The sequence below is a fragment of the Schistocerca piceifrons genome, chromosome 3, assembly GCF_021461385.2.
Source record: "Schistocerca piceifrons isolate TAMUIC-IGC-003096 chromosome 3, iqSchPice1.1, whole genome shotgun sequence".
Lineage (NCBI taxonomy): Eukaryota > Metazoa > Arthropoda > Insecta > Orthoptera > Acrididae > Schistocerca > Schistocerca piceifrons.
Window position 1 is genome coordinate 263,578,855 of NC_060140.1, and position 25,496 is coordinate 263,604,350.

General features: G+C 47.0%; 31 non-coding genes across 31 annotated transcripts; 21 read left to right on the forward strand and 10 right to left on the reverse strand.

Annotated features, from left to right (window-relative positions):
- The first annotated feature begins 4,670 nt into the window (after window positions 1–4,670).
- Window positions 4,671–4,742, forward strand: Trnac-gca. The gene has a single exon. It is a non-coding gene; the product is annotated as a tRNA-Cys (tRNA).
- A 276-nt stretch (window positions 4,743–5,018) lies between these two features.
- Window positions 5,019–5,090, reverse strand: Trnaa-cgc. The gene has a single exon. It is a non-coding gene; the product is annotated as a tRNA-Ala (tRNA).
- A 118-nt stretch (window positions 5,091–5,208) lies between these two features.
- Trnaw-cca lies at window positions 5,209–5,280 on the forward strand. The gene has a single exon. It is a non-coding gene; the product is annotated as a tRNA-Trp (tRNA).
- Window positions 5,281–11,117: 5,837 nt separating this feature from the next.
- On the reverse strand, window positions 11,118–11,189 carry Trnaa-cgc. Its single transcript has one exon. It is a non-coding gene; the product is annotated as a tRNA-Ala (tRNA).
- Window positions 11,190–11,307: 118 nt separating this feature from the next.
- Trnaw-cca lies at window positions 11,308–11,379 on the forward strand. The gene has a single exon. It is a non-coding gene; the product is annotated as a tRNA-Trp (tRNA).
- A 319-nt stretch (window positions 11,380–11,698) lies between these two features.
- On the forward strand, window positions 11,699–11,770 carry Trnac-gca. The gene has a single exon. It is a non-coding gene; the product is annotated as a tRNA-Cys (tRNA).
- A 276-nt stretch (window positions 11,771–12,046) lies between these two features.
- Window positions 12,047–12,118, reverse strand: Trnaa-cgc. Its single transcript has one exon. It is a non-coding gene; the product is annotated as a tRNA-Ala (tRNA).
- Window positions 12,119–12,236: 118 nt separating this feature from the next.
- Window positions 12,237–12,308, forward strand: Trnaw-cca. Its single transcript has one exon. It is a non-coding gene; the product is annotated as a tRNA-Trp (tRNA).
- Window positions 12,309–12,627: 319 nt separating this feature from the next.
- Trnac-gca lies at window positions 12,628–12,699 on the forward strand. The gene has a single exon. It is a non-coding gene; the product is annotated as a tRNA-Cys (tRNA).
- A 276-nt stretch (window positions 12,700–12,975) lies between these two features.
- On the reverse strand, window positions 12,976–13,047 carry Trnaa-cgc. The gene has a single exon. It is a non-coding gene; the product is annotated as a tRNA-Ala (tRNA).
- A 118-nt stretch (window positions 13,048–13,165) lies between these two features.
- Trnaw-cca lies at window positions 13,166–13,237 on the forward strand. Its single transcript has one exon. It is a non-coding gene; the product is annotated as a tRNA-Trp (tRNA).
- Window positions 13,238–13,556: 319 nt separating this feature from the next.
- On the forward strand, window positions 13,557–13,628 carry Trnac-gca. The gene has a single exon. It is a non-coding gene; the product is annotated as a tRNA-Cys (tRNA).
- Window positions 13,629–13,904: 276 nt separating this feature from the next.
- On the reverse strand, window positions 13,905–13,976 carry Trnaa-cgc. Its single transcript has one exon. It is a non-coding gene; the product is annotated as a tRNA-Ala (tRNA).
- Window positions 13,977–14,094: 118 nt separating this feature from the next.
- On the forward strand, window positions 14,095–14,166 carry Trnaw-cca. The gene has a single exon. It is a non-coding gene; the product is annotated as a tRNA-Trp (tRNA).
- A 319-nt stretch (window positions 14,167–14,485) lies between these two features.
- On the forward strand, window positions 14,486–14,557 carry Trnac-gca. Its single transcript has one exon. It is a non-coding gene; the product is annotated as a tRNA-Cys (tRNA).
- A 276-nt stretch (window positions 14,558–14,833) lies between these two features.
- Trnaa-cgc lies at window positions 14,834–14,905 on the reverse strand. The gene has a single exon. It is a non-coding gene; the product is annotated as a tRNA-Ala (tRNA).
- A 118-nt stretch (window positions 14,906–15,023) lies between these two features.
- Window positions 15,024–15,095, forward strand: Trnaw-cca. Its single transcript has one exon. It is a non-coding gene; the product is annotated as a tRNA-Trp (tRNA).
- Window positions 15,096–15,414: 319 nt separating this feature from the next.
- Trnac-gca lies at window positions 15,415–15,486 on the forward strand. The gene has a single exon. It is a non-coding gene; the product is annotated as a tRNA-Cys (tRNA).
- A 276-nt stretch (window positions 15,487–15,762) lies between these two features.
- On the reverse strand, window positions 15,763–15,834 carry Trnaa-cgc. The gene has a single exon. It is a non-coding gene; the product is annotated as a tRNA-Ala (tRNA).
- A 118-nt stretch (window positions 15,835–15,952) lies between these two features.
- On the forward strand, window positions 15,953–16,024 carry Trnaw-cca. The gene has a single exon. It is a non-coding gene; the product is annotated as a tRNA-Trp (tRNA).
- A 319-nt stretch (window positions 16,025–16,343) lies between these two features.
- Window positions 16,344–16,415, forward strand: Trnac-gca. Its single transcript has one exon. It is a non-coding gene; the product is annotated as a tRNA-Cys (tRNA).
- Window positions 16,416–22,401: 5,986 nt separating this feature from the next.
- On the forward strand, window positions 22,402–22,473 carry Trnaw-cca. Its single transcript has one exon. It is a non-coding gene; the product is annotated as a tRNA-Trp (tRNA).
- A 319-nt stretch (window positions 22,474–22,792) lies between these two features.
- Window positions 22,793–22,864, forward strand: Trnac-gca. Its single transcript has one exon. It is a non-coding gene; the product is annotated as a tRNA-Cys (tRNA).
- A 277-nt stretch (window positions 22,865–23,141) lies between these two features.
- Trnaa-cgc lies at window positions 23,142–23,213 on the reverse strand. Its single transcript has one exon. It is a non-coding gene; the product is annotated as a tRNA-Ala (tRNA).
- Window positions 23,214–23,331: 118 nt separating this feature from the next.
- On the forward strand, window positions 23,332–23,403 carry Trnaw-cca. Its single transcript has one exon. It is a non-coding gene; the product is annotated as a tRNA-Trp (tRNA).
- A 319-nt stretch (window positions 23,404–23,722) lies between these two features.
- Window positions 23,723–23,794, forward strand: Trnac-gca. Its single transcript has one exon. It is a non-coding gene; the product is annotated as a tRNA-Cys (tRNA).
- A 276-nt stretch (window positions 23,795–24,070) lies between these two features.
- Window positions 24,071–24,142, reverse strand: Trnaa-cgc. Its single transcript has one exon. It is a non-coding gene; the product is annotated as a tRNA-Ala (tRNA).
- Window positions 24,143–24,260: 118 nt separating this feature from the next.
- Window positions 24,261–24,332, forward strand: Trnaw-cca. Its single transcript has one exon. It is a non-coding gene; the product is annotated as a tRNA-Trp (tRNA).
- A 319-nt stretch (window positions 24,333–24,651) lies between these two features.
- On the forward strand, window positions 24,652–24,723 carry Trnac-gca. Its single transcript has one exon. It is a non-coding gene; the product is annotated as a tRNA-Cys (tRNA).
- A 276-nt stretch (window positions 24,724–24,999) lies between these two features.
- On the reverse strand, window positions 25,000–25,071 carry Trnaa-cgc. Its single transcript has one exon. It is a non-coding gene; the product is annotated as a tRNA-Ala (tRNA).
- A 118-nt stretch (window positions 25,072–25,189) lies between these two features.
- On the forward strand, window positions 25,190–25,261 carry Trnaw-cca. Its single transcript has one exon. It is a non-coding gene; the product is annotated as a tRNA-Trp (tRNA).
- Window positions 25,262–25,496: the final 235 nt, after the last annotated feature.

Sequence of the window (25,496 nt, forward strand, 5' to 3'; positions counted from 1 at the left end):
CCACGTAGGCGCAAACGCCGTCGCCGTTCCCCCACGGGCTCTCAGAGCGTTGCCACCCGCGACGACGACGACGACACCCAAGCAGCCGACATTTTCACGCAGAGGTCGGCGGACAACTTTCACGATGAACAAGACGTTTCGCAGGACGGGACCACTATGGAGGTCGCCACGCACAATGTAACGATCGGTGCGCCGGTTGAGACGCCTGTCTCCCCGCCGACAACTCCAGATCTCTCTCACCACGACGCAATTCCCATGGACATTGGACAGACCCACGGCACAGGAGCATGGGCCGACGACATTGAGGAAGGTACGCCCCCTCCTCCGGATGAGTTACCTCCGCCGGACGAGGCTGCCTGTTAACATCAAAAGCGAGGCATTGCAGCTGATGGGACGGGACTTCCTGTCGGTGCCCTCCTCTTACTTCCCTTGGTGATGGTAGATGCGCGTCCACCACCACTGAAACAAACATACCGGTTTGCCACACTGAACATCAACATGATCGGCACTGCACCCAAGCTGCAACTCCTATGTGACATGCTTCGGGCCTCTGACGTCGACGTCGCCCTTCTTCAGGAAGTACGCGTTGCCACACTACCACCAGTCTACGGCTACGACTCATACACGTCCACATGTGATGAATCAGGGCGTGGAGTGGCTTTCTACATACGCGAAGGAATCCCACTCACGGACACGACAATCCTTCCCTGTGGAAGAGGCATGGCTGTTACCATCTTCGATACGCGCGTCATCAATATCTACGCTCCGTCTGGCTCCACGAACCGTCGGCAGCGGTCCACTTTCTTCGGACATGACGTGGCGCCCCTGTTTTCTGGACGCTATGATCGCCTTATCATGGGAGGCGATTTCAACTGTGTCCTCCATCCGCAGGACCAAGTACCTGGTTATTCGCCATGCCCGGCGCTGCTCACCTTAATCGAAGATTTTCATCTGGTGGACGTTTGGGAGAAAATTCATGGCAATACCCCCGGTTTTACCCATTATACAGCACATTCTGCGAGCAGACTGGACCGGTTTTATGTCTCTGCTCACCTCGGCAATGAAGTCGCCCAAGCTGAACGATGGCCCCTTGCATTTTCGGACCATTGCGCCGTCATTTGCTCCCTGGCTCTGCCACCTCAGTCAGTGTGGCGCAGAAGAGGTTACTGGAAGCTTAATACCTCCCTCCTTAATGATCCACACTGCCGACAATGTATTGCCACTACATGGGCGTCTTGCGAAAGACGCCTTCCGCAGTACACATCCACGTTCCATTGGTGGCTCAAATGTGCCAAACCTGCGATCAGAAAGGCCTTCATACAATGTGGCAAGGAAGCAGCAGCATGGCATCGAGACACCACAAATTTTCATTACGCGGTCCTCCGTGAGCTCGATGCGCTCCCTCCATCACCTGACACCCACAGGGAACGACAACGTACTAAAGCTCGTCTCCTCTCTCTTCAACGTGCACGACTGCATGGTGTCGTGGTGCGTTCCCGACGACAAGACCTCCTCCACGACGAAACCCCATCCACAATCCATGCCGCATCCGACCATAGTCGTCGACGTCGGCTTTTCGTCCCCAACATCACGACCTCCGATGGTGTTCACCACACAACACAGGCGGCGGTCGTGTCCGCCTTTGCTGAACATTATCGCCAATTTTATGATGATGAAGCGATGGCGACGCCCATTCCTGATGATCTCCGTCCTTCCCCTGAACGGACCCTTACCGTAGCGGAGTCAACGTCCATGATGTCTGCAATCACCGCAGAAGAGGTGGTAGAAGCGATCAACAAAGGGGCCAAGAACAAATCACCCGGACCAGATGGTCTCCCAGTGGAGTTTTACCGGGCGTTCACCACGTTAATGCTTCCTCGCTGGACGGAAATGATTCAGGAACTCTTTACTCCGTCCTTCCCAATTCCACCTGAATTCGTCACTGGCATTCTTCTACCTGTGCCTAAACCGAAGGGAGGGTCTCATGTCTCTGCATATCGCCCCCTTACACTACTGAATGCAGACTATAAAATCTATGCACGCCTCTTAGCAGCGCGCATACGCACCGTCTTACCTACGGTCCTTTCTCCTGAGCAGACTGCACGTGGTTGTGGGGCCACCTTACAAACAGCCCTGGGAGAATGCCGTGACCTCATTGCACTGGCGTCGGTTTGTCGCCTTCGTGCAGCACTGGTATCCGTCGATTTCACGAGTGCCTTTGATCGCGTTCGACACCCTTTCCTCCTCATGGTGGCGACACGTATGGGGTTCCCATTGCTTTTTGTCGATGCCATTCGCCGGTTACTCCTTCCCGCGGTCTCGGTGGTACAAGTCAATGGGAGGCTTGTAGGACCGATTCCTATACGCCGCTCTGTGCGTCAAGGATGCCCTATGTCTACTTTACTGTATGCCATTGCACTTGAGCCCCTCATCACTGGACTTACCTCTAGACTGCAGGGCCTCACTTTGCGTGACCACACCTTTCACTGTAGGGCTTATGCGGACGATCTCCTCTTTCTCACCTGCTCCTCCACGGAACTCAATGACGCCATCCAATGGATCCAGCAGTATGGGCGTCTTTCTGGTAGCATTCTTAATGTCCGTAAATCGACTATGATGCACATTGGGCGCGGCCTCCCGGCTATGGTGCCGACCCCACTCCCAGTTAGTGCCACCCTTCGTTACTTGGGTATCGAATTTACGAGTTCCACACACCGCACAGTGGCCCTGGCTTACCGGCGGCTTTTGCAGTCGATTCGGCACCATGTCCGCGGTCAAGTGCACCGTAACTTAAACCAACTCCAACGTGTGTCCTATGTAAACACCTATGTCGCCCCTAAACTGGTACACGTCGCCCAGATCCTCCCACTGCCGTTACTCCTTGGCCGCCGCATCCAATCAGCCTTTGGATATTTCGTGTCAGCAGGGGCACTTTTCAAAGTCCGCTACAACACTCTAACACTGCCTCCTGCAAAAGGTGGCCTCGGACTCATCAACGTGCGGGCACGCTCTTCTGCACTCTTTGTCCACACTCTGTTGCGGCACTGGCAGGGGCCGGTCCCGTCTTTAACACGCTGTCTCTTAGATATCCTCCGACCAGCTTCCCTCGATCCACCGATCAATGTGGCGCCTATTTCTCCATTATTGTACTACGTCGCCAATTGTTTCATAGAACTCAGCTACGTTCGGGCCGATCTTCCAGTCACCCGTCCTCCCCGTACAAAAGATTATTATCGTTTGTTTATGCTGTCCAACCCTTGCGACCCCATGGTGCTACAGCATCCTGACATTAACTGGCGCACGGTTTGGGGGTGTGTGCATGCACCCTTTTTACCGTCGTCTGTGTCTGCACTCTGGTATGTTTTAGTCTATGGGAAATTCCCGACTAATAGTCGACTTTACCGCATAGGACTGGCCACCTCCCCACTCTGCCCTGACTGTCAGCTCGAAGACACCGACGAGCACCGTCTTACGTGCCCCCTGAAACAAAACGTATGGCTCCTCATCCAACGAATCGTGGGCTTTTACCTCCGTGCCCCGCCAACGACGGTAACCCCGGATTTCCTGTTGTTGCCCCAGACATTTCACTACCCTCTTGCTAAGCACCATACCCTAATCTGGTTTCGAGGACAGGCTTTAGAATATCTCTTTCGGAGTGGTCCGCATACAGTCCTTGACTTCTGGTACAAAGTTGTGACCGCGCATAGCACCCTCACCCGAAAACCATCTTACCGACAAACTTTTGCCGGTTATCTCCGCAGCGTCTTTCTTGACCCCCCTCAAAGTTGGGGTGTACCATGCCTACCTGTCACATGATGCAACACCCATATCCACGTTCTCATGCATCGACCAAAAACAAACACAGTTTTATTTATTTATTTATTTATTTATTTTACAAAAAGGAAGAAGACAGAATATGTTATATTTTGTTGTATTTAATGTTTTTCTTTTTTAATATTTTTTTTGTTTAACTAACAGTCATTTGTATATTTTTAAATGGTACCTTGAAGAACTCTTGCATAGTGAATATATATGTACCTTTAGTTTGTTCAATACAAATTTTTAAACAAAAACAAAAACAAAAAAAACAAAAAAAAAAAGGAAAACTGGATATGTTCTAATTTGTTGTATTTCATGTTATTCTAATAATTTGTTTACCTAACACTCCTTTGTATATGTTTAACTGGTACCTTGAAGAACTTTTGCTTTGTGTATATATATATATGTACTCTCCGTTTGTTCCATAATAAAGATTACAAAAAAAAAAAAAAAAAAAAAAAAAAAAAAAAAGAAAAAAAAAAAAAAAAAAAAAAAAAAAAGAAGGTTGCGTGTTCAAATCACGTCGGGGTCACAATGAAATTTTCGTTTACGAAAGCCATAGGCGAGTATGTCAGTTTAATCAGATACCAAACGATTACGGAGAACGGACGAACAGAACTTGCTTGAAAAAAAGCTACTAGTGCAATTTTCGCGTTCTGACATTAAGGTGAAGGCGCCGACTCGCACTTTCTCCAGGCGCGAAGTGTCTAGTATTTTCGATATTTATATCGTTTAACGCTAATATATAACTGAGAGATAATGATTACGCAATATTTTGCTCGATTAGACGTCTTTAGCCAGGCAGAGTATAATATTTTTCCTTAAGTTATGGGAACGCAAAGATCGTGAATGGGGGTATAGCTCAGTCGTAGAGCATTCGACTGCAGATCGAGAGGTCCCCGGTTCAATCCCGGGTGCCCCCTTCATTTTTCAGTATCTCGAAAAAACAAATGACGATTGTCGCGGTGAGTTGCAAATACATGTTTGAGATGCACCCTGCACGCCATACCGAAGGCTTTGGAGCAACATTTCAATGGGGGGGGATCGCAGCCCAGGGTCTTGCAGGTCATCGTCCTCCCGCCATGAGGTCGAACTGTACGAAATCCACTTGCTTGGGGGAAGAATCTTGTACACTGAATTTTGTAGAATATGGTGATAGGCAAAAGTTTTCATGTACTGCTGCACGGAGAAACAAAAATTGGAGGAGCTGGGATTTGAACCCAGGACTTTCTGCATGCGAAGCAGACACTCTACCACTGAGTTACACCCCCGCCAGAGCAAGTACATCCGGGACGAGTGTCTCGTGGATCCTACTGTCATTATTTCTTAGGTTTGAACGGTACAGTAAGTGTTCGAGGAACCTATTCATGACAAGAGCTAAGCAGCGTCGACTCCGTGGCGCAACGGTAGCGCGTCTGACTCCAGATCAGAAGGTTGCGTGTTCAAATCACGTCGGGGTCACAATGAAATTTTCGTTTACGAAAGCCATAGGCGAGTATGTCAGTTTAATCAGATACCAAACGATTACGGAGAACGGACGAACAGAACTTGCTTGAAAAAAAGCTACTAGTGCAATTTTCGCGTTCTGACATTAAGGTGAAGGCGCCGACTCGCACTTTCTCCAGGCGCGAAGTGTCTAGTATTTTTGATATTTATATCGTTTAACGCTAATATATAACTGAGAGATAATGATTACGCAATATTTTGCTCGATTAGACGTCTTTAGCCAGGCAGAGTATAATATTTTTCCTTAAGTTATGGGAACGCAAAGATCGTGAATGGGGGTATAGCTCAGTCGCCAGTTCCGCTTTAGACGCCGTGCAGTGTGGACGTGCCTAGTCTTCCGCTCCGCCGTAGCGTTACGTATAGTGGACTATAGTTTTTGTTTCCGTGTTGTGTTGCAACTTCTGTGAGTGTTTCTCCGTCGTTGTTTCGTACCTTGTGTTACTTTCTGTCCTTATTTCAGTGTTTTTTGTGTAGCGGTTTCGACCGCATATTTTGAAAATGTCGTCCCAGGTTATTCCTCGTCAGGCTACAGTTAGTTTTGCTTTTGACAAGTCAACCCGCCATGTGCAACCTAGTTCTCTTGAGATTCATGATTGGTTGGTAGATACCTTTGGTGTTCATTCGGATCAGGTGCACACTGCTTATTTTGATACCGAACTGTATGTTTTCTTTGTTAAGTTTATGGACCCACTTCAGGTTGATAAAATTCTTTCTAAATATGGTCATCAAGTTCTCTTTCGGCATCGGGATGATTCTGTAAGTACCGTGCTGCTTTCCAATGCTTCCATCACGTATACCGATGTTCGTGTTTACAACCTTCCACCGGAGGTGGATAATGTCTATCTTAAGGAGGGTCTACAGAAGTATGGTGATGTAAAGAGCATTCGCCTTGAACGCTGGTCAAGCCAACATCGCCTGCAATGTTACAGTGGTATTCGTTCAGTCGAAATGCACGTTAAGCAGAATATTCCATCTCACCTGCAGATCGGTGGATATCGTGTCCATGTAACATATAGTGGTCAGGTGGGCACCTGTTTTTTGTGCAATGAAAGTGGTCACGTGCGTACCGACTGTCCGCGGAGAGTTTTTGTTTTAAAAAATTCTCTCGAACAGCGTCGCAAGTTAACGGTCGCTGACCTCGTTGCAGGTGGTTCTGCTCTTGGTGTAGCACAGTCCAGTGGTAGTAGCGCCCCTCCACAGGTTTTGCGCACCCCTGATACAGAATTTCCTCCTTTGCGTGCTAAATCTGATGTTGTTCCGTCTGTCCCTCAGGTGGGTGTGCCACTTTTGAATAATAAGAGGCGTCGCCCACACGATGGAAATAGTACGGATGAGGATCTCCCTGAGATGCCCCGGTCCGAGCGACCGGCATCCTCCGAGCCACTGTGTACTGTAGCTGCTCCCTGCCCTCCTGAGGTAGCGGTTCCGGTGGCGGCTGCTGGCGCCCCTCCGGCCTCCGACGCAGCTTCTCTCGAGTCGGGTCGTCGGTCGGGCCTGTTGGCGCCGTCTTCCGAACCGACTGCGATGTCACAACAAGTGGAGCCGCGACAACTTCCTGCTTCGCTGCCCCATACCTCTGCCAGCGGAGCTGCTCCGCTTCCTTCCAACTCTGCGGCCTCGGACCTTCCTGCTCACGTTTCGCCTCCGTGCAGTCCATGTTTGCCGGAAGCTAGTGCAGGTGTTGACCATTCCGTTTTGTCGGATGTTTCCCCCGCGACCCCGGATCCCGCATGTGGACCGGCGCGGGTGGTGTCGGATACAGAACTTGACCCTCCTACGTCACCGGCGGCTGAAGTTTCCTTGCCCGTCAGCCGACGCAAGTTACGCGTTCAGCCGAACGTTAATGCTGTTCGTAAAAAACCGAAACGTAAGGGATCCGCGGAACGGGGTAGCAGTCCCCCTCCCTCGGATGCCTCTGTCACCCCTGCTATGGACTGTGACGCTGGTGCGTCGGTGTAGGTGATTTGTTTTCTCGCTTTTCTCTCTATGGTTCAAGCATACACCTTTCTTACCTTAAATGTTAACCGTATTGAGTCCGACGTTCGCATTGCCTCTTTGCGGCAGTTTATTTACGACGCCTGTGCGGACGTAGTGTTTTTGCAGGAAGTGTTGTTTTCTGATCTCTCTCTACCTGGATTTCAAACTGTTTTTAATGTCGCGCCGGAATATTCAACAGGAACTGCTCTTTTCTTTCGAGAGGGCATTCCTATTACTGACATTGAATTCCTTGACTCTGGCCGTGGGATTGGTTGTCGTCTTTTTGATCTCCGCCTCGTTGTTTTGTATGCCCCCTCTGGTTCGGGTCACACTGTGGCTCGATCGCGCTTTTATAAAGAAGAGCTTATTTATCTTTTGCGCCAGAGTCCTCGGAGTCTCCTGCTCGGAGGCGATTTTAATTGTGTTTTACGCCCTGCAGACCAGTCCCCCAATTTTAATTATTGCCGTGATTTACATGACTTAGTTCGTACGATGCATCTGCGTGATGTTTGGGAACACAAATATCCAACCCTGGTGAAATATACGTTTTTTACCGCGTCCTCATGCAGTAGACTCGACAGATTCTATTTATCTGATTTTTTATGTGATAAAATTCTTTCTGTCGATGTTATTCCTACTAGTTTTTCTGACCATTGTGCTTTTACTGCAACTGTAAATCTTAGTCGCCAACCTGCAAAACTTTATCGTTCCCAGTGGATGTTAAATGTTTCCCACCTTGCCGACAGTGCTATGGATGATGTTATAAGTGGCGTGTGGGAGCGATGTCTTCGCTCTGTCCCGCGATACCCCTCCTTGCTGGTTTGGTGGACTGCGTTTGCCAAGCCCAAGATTCGTCAGACTTTGATTTTCTACTGTGCTGCTAGGACGCGTGATTTTAAGAACACGTATGAATATTACTACTCTGTCCTGCGTGAACTATATGACGCGGCGGGTACCTCTCCACTGCGGATCCATGATGTTCGTCGTATTAAAGCCAAGCTCTTGAGCCTTAAACGACGACAGATGGATGGTCTGCGAGTTAAGTCGAAACCTCACTCTCTTGTTGAAGGTGAACTGACATCCTTGTACCACCTGCTACGGCATCAGACTCGTCGTCGTCACTCCTTCATCTCTTCTCTTACGGTGGATGATGGGCGACAGCTTATTGCACAGGAGGAAATGGTTCGTGCTCTTCATCAGTATTACACTAGTCTGTATTCTGCCGATGATTCTGGTGAGTCTCTTTCGGATGATGTCTTTGGGGATCTAACTGCGACGATCGCGCCTGACGCGAACGGCGAATTTCTCCGGGAGTTCCAGGTAGATGATGTTTTCGACTTTATTGCTCGCTCTCCGTCCAGTAAATCGCCGGGTCCAGACGGCCTGCCTAAAGAATTTTATCTCCGTTTTTGGCCTCTTTTGGGTGGCATTTTTACGCAGATTTTAAATGAGATTGTCAGGGGGATGGATGTGCCTGCCGATTTTAAAGTAGGGAAAATTGTTTTAATCCCGAAGTCCTCTGGTCGTTTATCTGCTGCCAATCTTCGTCCGCTCACATTGCTGAATTTTGACTATAAGACAGCTGCTAGAGCGCTCAATAGCCGGTTGTCTTCTCTGCTTCGGGGTGTGATTGGTGCACATCAATGTTGTTTTCATGATAGATCTATTCTGACACCAGTAGCCGAATATCGGGATGTTGTCTCGGTTGCGGCGGTTACAAACGTACATTGTGCCTTTGCCTTCCTTGATTTTTATAAGGCTTTTGATCACGTCAGTCATGTGTTTTTAGATCGTGTTTTAGGTACAATAGGTTTTAACGCTTCATCACGTGGTGTTCTTGGCAATTTGTATAGGGGAATAACAGCTCGGGTGTCAGTCAATGGGCAGCTGACGCCGCCCATTGCTATCCGCCGCGGAGTGCCTCAGGGTAGTCCGCTCTCTATGTCTTTATTCGTATTGTCCCTGGAACCGCTGCTTCGGACTATTGCTCTCAAGCTTCAGGGTATGTCCCTCTCTGGTGGGAAGCTCTCTGTTAAGGCATATGCGGATGATGTCGTTGTTCTCCTCCGTCAACGTATGATATCCCGTTGTTGAAAGGGGCGGTTGATGCATACTGTCGTGTCTCTGGAGCGCGTCTCAATCAGGGTAAATGTAAGTTCCTTGATATTCGAGGATTTCGCGATGCTGACGTCCCTTGGGCCACTTTTGTCGATCGCCATACGTCCTTGGGGATTATCATTGATCGGTGTCCTCTAAAAATGGCGGCTCTCAATTGGAAATCTGTCACCGAGAAGATACAGGGGGCTCTGATGGTCCATGAGCAGCGCTCTGCTACCATTTTGCAAAAAGTCAGAATTTTAGACACCTACGTTCTATGTAAGGCTTATTATGTTGCTCAGCTGTTCCCACTTCCCATGATGGTGGCGAAAAGGTTGCGCCAATTGTCTAGCAGATTTATATGGAAGGGCCATCTATTCAAGTTACGTTACGAGGTAATGACGAAACCGCGTCTCTCCGGAGGCTTGGGCCTCTCTGACATTACTCGCAAGGCGTCTGCTTTGTACGTCCGCCGAACGACTCTAATTGTTACGCAAGAAGTGACTTCAATTACATCCAGGCTTTTTACTGTTGTGCGTCCGGCGAGCCTTGCTCCACCTGTCGATGTCGGACGCCTAAATTTTAAGTTGAAACACATTCGGGAATTTTACATTGCGGTGAGTTACCTCGGTGACATCTTCTTGCGGCGACCGGTGCCAACGACCAAGGGCTTGATTGCCCGCTGGGAGGGGCTGGCCGGTCCCAATCCAATAGAACTGGCGTCTCCATCTGTGTCCTGGAGGAACGTCTGGAAGAACGTTAGTCTGCCGATCCACTCTATGGCCGTGACGTCCACGTGGTATAGGGTAATAAATAATTTGGTTCCCACCAATGTACGACTGCACCGTATTGGTCTTTCTGACACGGACACCTGTACTCGGTGTGGTCTCTTGGATACCCTTGAACATCGATTCACCTGCTGTGGGCACCTTGCTAATTGGCGTTGGCTCAGGAAACAACTTGCTTTTGTCACTAGGTCTGCTGAAGCCGCTTATACTATTGACATCATCGTCCGGCCCGATTCTTCCTTTTTTCCGCGGACGAAGCTCCATACCGTCATGTGGTTGATTGGCCATTTCGTACATTTTGTCAACAGTTGTCATGAAGAGGATGGACACCTAGCGTTTCGGCAGTACATGCTTACTGCTTACTGGCAGCGCTTGCGATTGCCAGGCCTCCGAGATGATTTTGCCAATATGCTTAGCCTGACATTTGAACGAGAGGGTGTTGGCTAAGGTCACCTGTGTGAGCCATTTTCTTTTATACTGTTTCTGGATTTGCCGCCTTTATATATGTTTCTTCCCTACACCAGGACTGAAGTTTTCGTGTTTTAATCTTTATTTCAGTCAGCAGTCTACATAAAAAAAAAAAAAAAAAAAAAAAAGTCGTAGAGCATTCGACTGCAGATCGAGAGGTCCCCGGTTCAATCCCGGGTGCCCCCTTCATTTTTCAGTATCTCGAAAAAACAAATGACGATTGTCGCGGTGAGTTGCAAATACATGTTTGAGATGCACCCTGCACGCCATACCGAAGGCTTTGGAGCAACATTTCAATGGAGGGGGATCGCAGCCCAGGGTCTTGCAGGTCATCGTCCTCCCGCCATGAGGTCGAACTGTACGAAATCCACTTGCTTGGGGGAAGAATCTTGTACACTGAATTTTGTAGAATATGGTGATAGGCAAAAGTTTTCATGTACTGCTGCACGGAGAAACAAAAATTGGAGGAGCTGGGATTTGAACCCAGGACTTTCTGCATGCGAAGCAGACACTCTACCACTGAGTTACACCCCCGCCAGAGCAAGTACATCCGGGACGAGTGTCTCGTGGATCCTACTGTCATTATTTCTTAGGTTTGAACGGTACAGTAAGTGTTCGAGGAACCTATTCATGACAAGACCTAAGCAGCGTCGACTCCGTGGCGCAACGGTAGCGCGTCTGACTCCAGATCAGAAGGTTGCGTGTTCAAATCACGTCGGGGTCACAATGAAATTTTCGTTTACGAAAGCCATAGGCGAGTATGTCAGTTTAATCAGATACCAAACGATTACGGAGAACGGACGAACAGAACTTGCTTGAAAAAAAGCTACTAGTGCAATTTTCGCGTTCTGACATTAAGGTGAAGGCGCCGACTCGCACTTTCTCCAGGCGCGAAGTGTCTAGTATTTTTGATATTTATATCGTTTAACGCTAATATATAACTGAGAGATAATGATTACGCAATATTTTGCTCGATTAGACGTCTTTAGCCAGGCAGAGTATAATATTTTTCCTTAAGTTATGGGAACGCAAAGATCGTGAAAGGGGGTATAGCTCAGTCGTAGAGCATTCGACTGCAGATCGAGAGGTCCCCGGTTCAATCCCGGGTGCCCCCTTCATTTTTCAGTATCTCGAAAAAACAAATGACGATTGTCGCGGTGAGTTGCAAATACATGTTTGAGATGCACCCTGCACGCCATACCGAAGGCTTTGGAGCAACATTTCAATGGGGGGGGATCGCAGCCCAGGGTCTTGCAGGTCATCGTCCTCCCGCCATGAGGTCGAACTGTACGAAATCCACTTGCTTGGGGGAAGAATCTTGTACACTGAATTTTGTAGAATATGGTGATAGGCAAAAGTTTTCATGTACTGCTGCACGGAGAAACAAAAATTGGAGGAGCTGGGATTTGAACCCAGGACTTTCTGCATGCGAAGCAGACACTCTACCACTGAGTTACACCCCCGCCAGAGCAAGTACATCCGGGACGAGTGTCTCGTGGATCCTACTGTCATTATTTCTTAGGTTTGAACGGTACAGTAAGTGTTCGAGGAACCTATTCATGACAAGACCTAAGCAGCGTCGACTCCGTGGCGCAACGGTAGCGCGTCTGACTCCAGATCAGAAGGTTGCGTGTTCAAATCACGTCGGGGTCACAATGAAATTTTCGTTTACGAAAGCCATAGGCGAGTATGTCAGTTTAATCAGATACCAAACGATTACGGAGAACGGACGAACAGAACTTGCTTGAAAAAAAGCTACTAGTGCAATTTTCGCGTTCTGACATTAAGGTGAAGGCGCCGACTCGCACTTTCTCCAGGCGCGAAGTGTCTAGTATTTTTGATATTTATATCGTTTAACGCTAATATATAACTGAGAGATAATGATTACGCAATATTTTGCTCGATTAGACGTCTTTAGCCAGGCAGAGTATAATATTTTTCCTTAAGTTATGGGAACCCAAAGATCGTGAATGGGGGTATAGCTCAGTCGTAGAGCATTCGACTGCAGATCGAGAGGTCCCCGGTTCAATCCCGGGTGCCCCCTTCATTTTTCAGTATCTCGAAAAAACAAATGACGATTGTCGCGGTGAGTTGCAAATACATGTTTGAGATGCACCCTGCACGCCATACCGAAGGCTTTGGAGCAACATTTCAATGGGGGGGGATCGCAGCCCAGGGTCTTGCAGGTCATCGTCCTCCCGCCATGAGGTCGAACTGTACGAAATCCACTTGCTTGGGGGAAGAATCTTGTACACTGAATTTTGTAGAATATGGTGATAGGCAAAAGTTTTCATGTACTGCTGCACGGAGAAACAAAAATTGGAGGAGCTGGGATTTGAACCCAGGACTTTCTGCATGCGAAGCAGACACTCTACCACTGAGTTACACCCCCGCCAGAGCAAGTACATCCGGGACGAGTGTCTCGTGGATCCTACTGTCATTATTTCTTAGGTTTGAACGGTACAGTAAGTGTTCGAGGAACCTATTCATGACAAGACCTAAGCAGCGTCGGCTCCGTGGCGCAACGGTAGCGCGTCTGACTCCAGATCAGAAGGTTGCGTGTTCAAATCACGTCGGGGTCACAATGAAATTTTCGTTTACGAAAGCCATAGGCGAGTATGTCAGTTTAATCAGATACCAAACGATTACGGAGAACGGACGAACAGAACTTGCTTGAAAAAAAGCTACTAGTGCAATTTTCGCGTTCTGACATTAAGGTGAAGGCGCCGACTCGCACTTTCTCCAGGCGCGAAGTGTCTAGTATTTTTGATATTTATATCGTTTAACGCTAATATATAACTGAGAGATAATGATTACGCAATATTTTGCTCGATTAGACGTCTTTAGCCAGGCAGAGTATAATATTTTTCCTTAAGTTATGGGAACGCAAAGATCGTGAATGGGGGTATAGCTCAGTCGTAGAGCATTCGACTGCAGATCGAGAGGTCCCCGGTTCAATCCCGGGTGCCCCCTTCATTTTTCAGTATCTCGAAAAAACAAATGACGATTGTCGCGGTGAGTTGCAAATACATGTTTGAGATGCACCCTGCACGCCATACCGAAGGCTTTGGAGCAACATTTCAATGGGGGGGGATCGCAGCCCAGGGTCTTGCAGGTCATCGTCCTCCCGCCATGAGGTCGAACTGTACGAAATCCACTTGCTTGGGGGAAGAATCTTGTACACTGAATTTTGTAGAATATGGTGATAGGCAAAAGTTTTCATGTACTGCTGCACGGAGAAACAAAAATTGGAGGAGCTGGGATTTGAACCCAGGACTTTCTGCATGCGAAGCAGACACTCTACCACTGAGTTACACCCCCGCCAGAGCAAGTACATCCGGGACGAGTGTCTCGTGGATCCTACTGTCATTATTTCTTAGGTTTGAACGGTACAGTAAGTGTTCGAGGAACCTATTCATGACAAGACCTAAGCAGCGTCGACTCCGTGGCGCAACGGTAGCGCGTCTGACTCCAGATCAGAAGGTTGCGTGTTCAAATCACGTCGGGGTCACAATGAAATTTTCGTTTACGAAAGCCATAGGCGAGTATGTCAGTTTAATCAGATACCAAACGATTACGGAGAACGGACGAACAGAACTTGCTTGAAAAAAAGCTACTAGTGCAATTTTCGCGTTCTGACATTAAGGTGAAGGCGCCGACTCGCACTTTCTCCAGGCGCGAAGTGTCTAGTATTTTTGATATTTATATCGTTTAACGCTAATATATAACTGAGAGATAATGATTACGCAATATTTTGCTCGATTAGACGTCTTTAGCCAGGCAGAGTATAATATTTTTCCTTAAGTTATGGGAACGCAAAGATCGTGAATGGGGGTATAGCTCAGTCGTAGAGCATTCGACTGCAGATCGAGAGGTCCCCGGTTCAATCCCGGGTGCCCCCTTCATTTTTCAGTATCTCGAAAAAACAAATGACGATTGTCGCGGTGAGTTGCAAATACATGTTTGAGATGCACCCTGCACGCCATACCGAAGGCTTTGGAGCAACATTTCAATGGGGGGGGATCGCAGCCCAGGGTCTTGCAGGTCATCGTCCTCCCGCCATGAGGTCGAACTGTACGAAATCCACTTGCTTGGGGGAAGAATCTTGTACACTGAATTTTGTAGAATATGGTGATAGGCAAAAGTTTTCATGTACTGCTGCACGGAGAAACAAAAATTGGAGGAGCTGGGATTTGAACCCAGGACTTTCTGCATGCGAAGCAGACACTCTACCACTGAGTTACACCCCCGCCAGAGCAAGTACATCCGGGACGAGTGTCTCGTGGATCCTACTGTCATTATTTCTTAGGTTTGAACGGTACAGTAAGTGTTCGAGGAACCTATTCATGACAAGACCTAAGCAGCGTCGGCTCCGTGGCGCAACGGTAGCGCGTCTGACTCCAGATCAGAAGGTTGCGTGTTCAAATCACGTCGGGGTCACAATGAAATTTTCGTTTACGAAAGCCATAGGCGAGTATGTCAGTTTAATCAGATACCAAACGATTACGGAGAACGGACGAACAGAACTTGCTTGAAAAAAAGCTACTAGTGCAATTTTCGCGTTCTGACATTAAGGTGAAGGCGCCGACTCGCACTTTCTCCAGGCGCGAAGTGTCTAGTATTTTTGATATTTATATCGTTTAACGCTAATATATAACTGAGAGATAATGATTACGCAATATTTTGCTCGATTAGACGTCTTTAGCCAGGCAGAGTATAATATTTTTCCTTAAGTTATGGGAACGCAAAGATCGTGAAAGGGGGTATAGCTCAGTCGTAGAGCATTCGACTGCAGATCGAGAGGTCCCCGGTTCAATCCCGGGTGCCCCCTTCATTTTTCAGTATCTCGAAAAAACAAATGACGATTGTCGCGGTGAGTTGCAAATACATGTTTGAGATGCACCCTGCACGCCATACCGAAGGCTTTGGAGCAACATTTCAATGGGGGGGGATCGCAGCCCAGGGTCTTGCAGGTCATCGTCCTCCCGCCATGAGGTCGAACTGTACGAAATCCACTTGCTTGGGGGAAGAATCTTGTACACTGAATTTTGTAGAATATGGTGATAGGCAAAAGTTTTCATGTACTGCTGCACGGAGAAACAAAAATTGGAGGAGCTGGGATTTGAACCCAGGACTTTCTGCATGCGAAGCAGACACTCTACCACTGAGTTACACCCCCGCCAGAGCAAGTACATCCGGGACGAGTGTCTCGTGGATCCTACTGTCATTATTTCTTAGGTTTGAACGGTACAGTAAGTGTTCGAGGAACCTATTCATGACAAGACCTAAGCAGCGTCGACTCCGTGGCGCAACGGTAGCGCGTCTGACTCCAGATCAGAAGGTTGCGTGTTCAAATCACGTCGGGGTCACAATGAAATTTTCGTTTACGAAAGCCATAGGCGAGTATGTCAGTTTAATCAGATACCAAACGATTACGGAGAACGGACGAACAGAACTTGCTTGAAAAAAAGCTACTAGTGCAATTTTCGCGTTCTGACATTAAGGTGAAGGCGCCGACTCGCACTTTCTCCAGGCGCGAAGTGTCTAGTATTTTTGATATTTATATCGTTTAACGCTAATATATAACTGAGAGATAATGATTACGCAATATTTTGCTCGATTAGACGTCTTTAGCCAGGCAGAGTATAATATTTTTCCTTAAGTTATGGGAACGCAAAGATCGTGAAAGGGGGTATAGCTCAGTCGTAGAGCATTCGACTGCAGATCGAGAGGTCCCCGGTTCAATCCCGGGTGCCCCCTTCATTTTTCAGTATCTCGAAAAAACAAATGACGATTGCCGCGGTGAGTTGCAAATACATGTTTGAGATGCACCCTGCACGCCATACCGAAGGCTTTGGAGCAACATTTCAATGGGGGGGGATCGCAGCCCAGGGTCTTGCAGGTCATCGTCCTCCCGCCATGAGGTCGAACTGTACGAAATCCACTTGCTTGGGGGAAGAATCTTGTACACTGAATTTTGTAGAATATGGTGATAGGCAAAAGTTTTCATGTACTGCTGCACGGAGAAACAAAAATTGGAGGAGCTGGGATTTGAACCCAGGACTTTCTGCATGCGAAGCAGACACTCTACCACTTTTTTTTTTTTTTTTTTTTTTTTTTTTTTTTTTAAACTGGTGCCTTAAACCAGCGCCTTAGACCGCTTTTTTTTTTTATTTGTTTTTTTTTTTGTTTTGTTTTTTTTTTTTTTTTTATAGGGCCTCCCTTCTCCCCTTACAGCCCTCCTTGCGCTCTCCATGAATGCCGTCCTTGGCGAGCTTCATCAGCTATAGTCAAAAGAAATCAAAGTCTCCAGATTCACTGGCGTCGTACAACAGTACACAAAAAGAATACTGGTTCTTCCGGATTACAAGGAGTTCATTGCCTCGTCTTCTTTGCAATATAAGTGCAACGAAAAATAGAAATCTCTCTCAAAACCAAGGGAAAAAAAATGACTCTTCCCGCAAAAAACAAATAATGAGGAATAAGAAAGAAAAGAAAACTTCAGGTTCTTCAAGCGCCATAGGCGAAACGATAACGAAAATAGTATTCAGTGTTCGCTTGTACTTGGGAACTTCACCGTGGAAAAGTTAACAGTAATGGCGGATTGACCGTAGAATCACCCAATTCCCTGTTTCTCAAACAGTATTTTTAACATGTTTCCAAAATCCCTTTTAATGTGCGGGAACTGGTTTCTTCGCCAATATGCCGTTTCCATATAAGCAGTAAAGGCAGTAATATTGTCTTCTCCGTGGTTAGTGATGACGTAAGTGACAAAATGACCCAGCATCCACATAACAGTATTGTTTTTCGTTTTGGGGTAATACCGTGTATCAGGCCACAGGAGGATATCAGTTGTATAAAGACTTTCAGTGCTACGTGTGAGCAGCGCCAATCGTTTCCGCACCCAATGCCAGTTGAACTGATGCCCGCAGCAAGTAAACCTGTGCCTCAGAGTGTCAACGAATCCACATTTGAGGCAGTTGTCAGTAGCACTTAAGCCAATGCGGTTGAGTTTTTCGTTGGTTGGAACAAGATTGTGGACAACTTTATACCAGGCGGAAATCACATCGGAGGAATGAATTTTTAGAGTAATATTGGTCCACACTGCCGTCCAGACGATTCTTGGGTAGTGCACTTCAATTGTAGTTGGAGCTTCGTACTTCTGCCACTGAGCAAGTAAGAACACTGTCGTGAGACAAGGACTTGTGAAAACACTGTCACCTAAGTAACTAATTTCGAGGTAATAAACACCGACATGTTGCAATTGAAAGTTGAGTTTCCCGATGTCAATAGGCGGTTTCATACATTTAGGGCGAACAATGCGAAACAGCTTCGATGTGATAGTATGGGGCATCGTGGTAATTATCACAGTTGTTCGTTTTATATAGAGTGCTGTCGCCTTTCGACGGATATCATTGAGTTGCAGGCCCCCAGCTTGCACTGACTTAGACAGTGTGGTATAGGTTAACTTAAAAATATGACCGAGCCACACAAACCTGCTGGACAAACGCATGATCTTATGGGCTTGCATTTTGGGAAGAGGGAACACCTGAGCGACATAATAAGCTTTACAGAGTATGTATGTATTCAAAATCCTGATCTTCTGGAGGATATTTGTCGATCGCCGTGTGTTTTCCACTATAGCTCCCTGTATTCGATTGGCAGTAAGTTTCCAGTTTTTAGCTGCCATACGTAAGGGACACCTATCGATGATGATACCCAGAGCAACATGTTGTTCGACGATCTGCGCCCACGGTATAGCAAGAGATTCGAAGCCCCGTAAGCGTAGAACCTTACATTTACCCTCACTGAGTTTCGCCCCAGAAGCAGTGCTGTAAGTATCAATCTCAGCCCGCAATTGGGCCACTTCAGACTCATGACGTAGGATAACAGCAACATCATCGGCGTAAGCCCTCACTGTAAGATTGCTCCCTAAGACAGAAAAGCCAGTTAATGTGATACACAATCGCTTCAGAAATGGCTCGAGCGACAAAACAAAGAGCGACATCGACAACGGACTGCCTTGCGGTACACCGCGTCGTATGCTAACAGCTTGTGTCAGCTGACCGTTAACTGTGATCCTAGCAGTAATGCCGGTTATCATATTCCGAATGACTGCCACAGCTCGTTCTTCGAGTCCAATTCGTTGCAGGATGCGTTCTAAATAGTGATGACTAACGCGGTCAAAAGCTTTGCAAAAGTCAAGAAAAAGGAAAGCACATTTGATGTTGGTTACGGCCGCTACTGAAATAACGTCTCTGTACTCTGCAACCGGAGTCATAATGGTTCTCCCTGGAAGGCAAGACTGATGTGAATGAATAACTTTCCCAAGGATGGGGGTCATTCTGCTATTAATCGCTCGGGCAATCGTTTTATAATCAAAGTTCAATAATGTGATTGGACGGAGATTAGCAACTCGCTTGTGACCAGTTCTCTTCGGGACTAAAACAATTCTACCCACTTTGAAGTCGGCAGGAAGAGGACCACCACTCATGACTTCATTAACAATTTCAGTAAAAGTACCACCAAGGACGTTCCAGAATTTGGTATAAAATTCCTTGGGCAAACCATCAGGACCAGGTGATTTAAAGGAAGGCGACGTGGAGATCAAGGCTAAAACTTCCTCGGGAGTGAAATCCGATAAAAAGTCGACATTGTCAGCAGGACTAATCGCCCTATCAAAAACATTGACCACTGCACTGACAGCAGGTTCATTGACAATCTCACTGGAATACAGTCGTTGGAAATGTTGGTGAATTTCACTAATAATGGCCGCTTGAGTAGAGAGTAATTCCCCATTATCTCTTTCCAAAACATCAATGAAAGCCCGGCGGCGGCGTGATAAATGCTTGAATAAATGGTACATAGATGTCATTTCGTCGGCTAAAACAGATTTAGGTTTGGATTTAACTTTCAGACCTTCCAATTGTTGACGCTTCAAGCTGACAAGTTTAGCCTTGACACGTTGAATTGATGGAAAGTTAGTGTTGGTCGCAGTGGATGAATCATACAGTTGTCGCAACACAGTGTAGTAAAACTCAAAGGTCTTCTTGCAGGCGCGTGCTTTCTGAGCACTATAATAAATGAGACTTTTTCGAAGCTTTGGTTTGGCAACAGTGGTCCACCACATCGCTTTAGTCGGATAAAAAGTGATGGAACGCAAACAAGTTTCCCACACATGTCTGATAACGTCAAATAATTCAGCGTCCGCCAGATGCGATATGTTTAACATCCACGGGGAACGAAATAATTTGGTAGGCTGTCGATTTAAGTGAACTGTTGCCGCAACAGCGCAATGGTCGGTAAAACTAGCCGGGATTACGTCAACCGCTAGGAGTCGGTCACTGATGCAGTCCGATAGATAAATTCTATCCAGACGGCTGCATGAAGTAACGGTGAAAAAAGTGAATTTAACTAAAGTAGGATACTTCAGTTCCCAAGCATCTTTCAGCTTAATATTCTTAACGAGTTCGTGCAGTTCTTTACAGTAGTTAAAATTAGGGGACTGATCGTTTTTACGTAGAACACAGTTAAAGTCACCTCCTATTATCAGGTTTTGAGGACTTCCCCGCAACAGATACGTAACATCCTCCTTATAAAAACGTGACCGTTCGAATTTGTTGCTGTTGCCTGACGGGGCATATAAGTTAACAAGGGTGACATCAAAAATTTTACAGCCCACTCCTCGACCGGAATCTAAAAACTCGATCTCCCCAACTGGAATACCTTCCCGTATTAAAAGTGCGGTACCTGTACTTTCCTCAGGAGCAACGTTTGATATGGTTTTAAAACCAGAGATGAAGAGATTCAAAACAGTAACTTCCTGTAACAACACAATATCAGCGTCAGATTCGTATAGAAACTGCTGTAGGGCCGCAATTTTGAGATCAGATCGAATCTTATTTATGTTCAGGGAGACGAATTTGTACGCTTGTGCCATTAGTACAGTGAGGTACGGAAAGGGTCACTAAACAACACTGGTCGCATTACAAGGGCATAGAAACTTCGGAATGGTCTGCATTGTCGGGAGGATCACGAACAGTCACTTGGGTGTCGTTGGGTTTGTTTTTCTTCCGTACTGCATTGACGTTCGGTTGAACTTTGGTCCTACTACGTGTTCTGCTAGGGAACACATCGGCAGACGGAGGTGTGGGAGGGTCCTGAGTGACTTCGCAGTCCATAACGTGATGTGACGCCTCAGCCATCTGATCTGCAGAAAGATCTGACGCAGTAGGTGGACAAGGTTGTTTGTTGTCTCTAGCACGAACTTCGTGTTTGTTTGTAGACGGACTTTGACTTCCTTCAGTTTGTACACAAATACTGCCTTCCCCGTTATGCTTATCGGGAGCACGCGCTTGTTGTGATTCGTCCTGTGGTGACGTCGCGACTTCAGGCGGCGGGCCCGGCTGCTGTGATGCCAAAGCTGCCTGTACGTCACTCGGAATGACGTCAATAGCCGCAACGTCGACAGCTGCGTGCGACGGTTCAGAAAAACTTGAGTTAGTAACCGTAACCGGCATCTCTTTCGGGACATCATGTTCTAATTCCTGGAGATCCTCGTCCGGACTATCATCATCACACGTTCGTCGCCGTTTGTGGCTCAGCAGCTGCACGTCAGATTTGGAAGCAGCCGGATCTGTAACCGGTTTTGAAGGAAAGGGTGGAAAGTCGGCAACAGGCAAACCAGGCTCCGGGGGCAATATTTCACTATCACTAGGGCGTTCGATGTCCGTGATTGGTGCCTCCCTAACAAGATCGGCCAATGTCAATTTTCTACGCTGTTCCAAAGTACTTTTGAGAACAAAGACACGTTTAGGGCAGTTCGTACGCAAGTGGCCAGTTTCGTTACAAATAAAGCATGTGCCTGGTTGCCCACTGTACGTGACATGCACTTTATACCCACAAACAATAAGATGGGAGGGGATATCTTGCTTGACGTGCATTTCGACTGACCGGACGCCACTAAAACACTGTAACCGATGTTGACTAGACCAACGTTCGTTACGGATTTGCTTGACCTCCCCATACTTCGTCAAAATCTCACGTAAATAACAGTTTTCAACTTCCGGCGGCAGGTTGTACACACGGACATTTTTATATTCTACATCAGCATTGGATATGAGAACAGTACTCACCGAGGCGTCACGATGACGGAACTCAGCTCTGCTACCATGTTTTAACAGAATCCTCTCCAGTAACACAGGGTTTAACAACTTGACGAAGAAACAGTAGAGATCGGTGTCGTAATAGGCAGTATGAACCTGGTCAGACGTAATACCAATGACATCCACTATGAAATCGTGAACTTCCATGGAACTCGGTTGAACATGACGTGTAGACTTGTCAAATTCGAAACACAGAGTACATTTCCTTGGGAACAACCTGGACGACATATCCACTTATTAAACGGTCGAGACCGCTAACACAGAACGACACAAAACACTAAAAGCGAAGTGAAGTGACGGAAACACAAGACAGCAAATCTAGCAAACAACGTAAACACCGAAAGTAGTCACGGCTTGCACACGCTATTGCGGAGCGAAGGCACAACACGTGCGACCTGCACGGCGTCGCAAGCGGAACTAGACTGCATGCGAAGCAGACACTCTACCACTGAGTTACACCCCCGCCAGAGCAAGTACATCCGGGACGAGTGTCTCGTGGATCCTACTGTCATTATTTCTTAGGTTTGAACGGTACAGTAAGTGTTCGAGGAACCTATTCATGAGAAGACCTAAGCAGCGTCGACTCCGTGGCGCAACGGTAGCGCGTCTGACTCCAGATCAGAAGGTTGCATGTTCAAATCACGTCGGGGTCACAATGAAATTTTCGTTTACGAAAGCCATAGGCGAGTATGTCAGTTTAATCAGATACCAAACGATTACGGAGAACGGACGAACAGAACTTGCTTGAAAAAAAGCTACTAGTGCAATTTTCGCGTTCTGACATTAAGGTGAAGGCGCCGACTCGCACTTTCTCCAGGCGCGAAGTGTCTAGTATTTTTGATATTTATATCGTTTAACGCTAATATATAACTGAGAGATAATGATTACGCAATATTTTGCTCGATTAGACGTCTTTAGCCAGGCAGAGTATAATATTTTTCCTTAAGTTATGGGAACGCAAAGATCGTGAATGGGGGTATAGCTCAGTCGTAGAGCATTCGACTGCAGATCGAGAGGTCCCCGGTTCAATCCCGGGTGCCCCCTTCATTTTTCAGTATCTCGAAAAAACAAATGACGATTGTCGCGGTGAGTTGCAAATACATGTTTGAGATGCACCCTGCACGCCATACCGAAGGCTTTGGAGCAACATTTCAATGGGGGGGGGATCGCAGCCCAGGGTCTTGCAGGTCATCGTCCTCCCGCCATGAGGTCGAACTGTACGAAATCCACTTGCTTGGGGGAAGAATCTTGTACACTGAATTTTGTAGAATATGGTGATAGGCAAAAGTTTTCATGTACTGCTGCACGGAGAAACAAAAATTGGAGGAGCTGGGATTTGAACCCAGGACTTTCTGCATGCGAAGCAGACACTCTACCACTGAGTTACACCCCCGCCAGAGCAAGTACATCCGGGACGAGTGTCTCGTGGATCCTACTGTCATTATTTCTTAGGTTTGAACGGTACAGTAAGTGTTCGAGGAACCTATTCATGACAAGACCTAAGCAGCGTCGACTCCGTGGCGCAACGGTAGCGCGTCTGACTCCAGATCAGAAGGTTGCGTGTTCAAATCACGTCGGGGTCACAATGAAATTTTCGTTTACGAAAGCCATAGGCGAGTATGTCAGTTTAATCAGATACCAAACGATTACGGAGAACGGACGAACAGAACTTGCTTGAAAAAAAGCTACTAGTGCAATTTTCGCGTTCTGACATTAAGGTGAAGGCGCCGACTCGCACTTTCTCCAGGCGCGAAGTGTCTAGTATTTTTGATATTTATATCGTTTAACGCTAATATATAACTGAGAGATAATGATTACGCAATATTTTGCTCGATTAGACGTCTTTAGCCAGGCAGAGTATAATATTTTTCCTTAAGTTATGGGAACGCAAAGATCGTGAAAGGGGGTATAGCTCAGTCGTAGAGCATTCGACTGCAGATCGAGAGGTCCCCGGTTCAATCCCGGGTGCCCCCTTCATTTTTCAGTATCTCGAAAAAACAAATGACGATTGTCGCGGTGAGTTGCAAATACATGTTTGAGATGCACCCTGCACGCCATACCGAAGGCTTTGGAGCAACATTTCAATGGGGGGGGATCGCAGCCCAGGGTCTTGCAGGTCATCGTCCTCCCGCCATGAGGTCGAACTGTACGAAATCCACTTGCTTGGGGGAAGAATCTTGTACACTGAATTTTGTAGAATATGGTGATAGGCAAAAGTTTTCATGTACTGCTGCACGGAGAAACAAAAATTGGAGGAGCTGGGATTTGAACCCAGGACTTTCTGCATGCGAAGCAGACACTCTACCACTGAGTTACACCCCCGCCAGAGCAAGTACATCCGGGACGAGTGTCTCGTGGATCCTACTGTCATTATTTCTTAGGTTTGAACGGTACAGTAAGTGTTCGAGGAACCTATTCATGACAAGACCTAAGCAGCGTCGACTCCGTGGCGCAACGGTAGCGCGTCTGACTCCAGATCAGAAGGTTGCGTGTTCAAATCACGTCGGGGTCACAATGAAATTTTCGTTTACGAAAGCCATAGGCGAGTATGTCAGTTTAATCAGATACCAAACGATTACGGAGAACGGACGAACAGAACTTGCTTGAAAAAAAGCTACTAGTGCAATTTTCGCGTTCTGACATTAAGGTGAAGGCGCCGACTCGCACTTTCTCCAGGCGCGAAGTGTCTAGTATTTTTGATATTTATATCGTTTAACGCTAATATATAACTGAGAGATAATGATTACGCAATATTTTGCTCGATTAGACGTCTTTAGCCAGGCAGAGTATAATATTTTTCCTTAAGTTATGGGAACGCAAAGATCGTGAAAGGGGGTATAGCTCAGTCGTAGAGCATTCGACTGCAGATCGAGAGGTCCCCGGTTCAATCCCGGGTGCCCCCTTCATTTTTCAGTATCTCGAAAAAACAAATGACGATTGTCGCGGTGAGTTGCAAATACATGTTTGAGATGCACCCTGCACGCCATACCGAAGGCTTTGGAGCAACATTTCAATGGGGGGGGATCGCAGCCCAGGGTCTTGCAGGTCATCGTCCTCCCGCCATGAGGTCGAACTGTACGAAATCCACTTGCTTGGGGGAAGAATCTTGTACACTGAATTTTGTAGAATATGGTGATAGGCAAAAGTTTTCATGTACTGCTGCACGGAGAAACAAAAATTGGAGGAGCTGGGATTTGAACCCAGGACTTTCTGCATGCGAAGCAGACACTCTACCACTGAGTTACACCCCCGCCAGAGCAAGTACATCCGGGACGAGTGTCTCGTGGATCCTACTGTCATTATTTCTTAGGTTTGAACGGTACAGTATGTGTTCGAGGAACCTATTCATGACAAGACCTAAGCAGCGTCGACTCCGTGGCGCAACGGTAGCGCGTCTGACTCCAGATCAGAAGGTTGCGTGTTCAAATCACGACGGGGTCACAATGAAATTTTCGTTTACGAAAGCCATAGGCGAGTATGTCAGTTTAATCAGATACCAAACGATTACGGAGAACGGACGAACAGAACTTGCTTGAAAAAAAGCTACTAGTGCAATTTTCGCGTTCTGACATTAAGGTGAAGGCGCCGACTCGCACTTTCTCCAGGCGCGAAGTGTCTAGTATTTTTGATATTTATATCGTTTAACGCTAATATATAACTGAGAGATAATGATTAC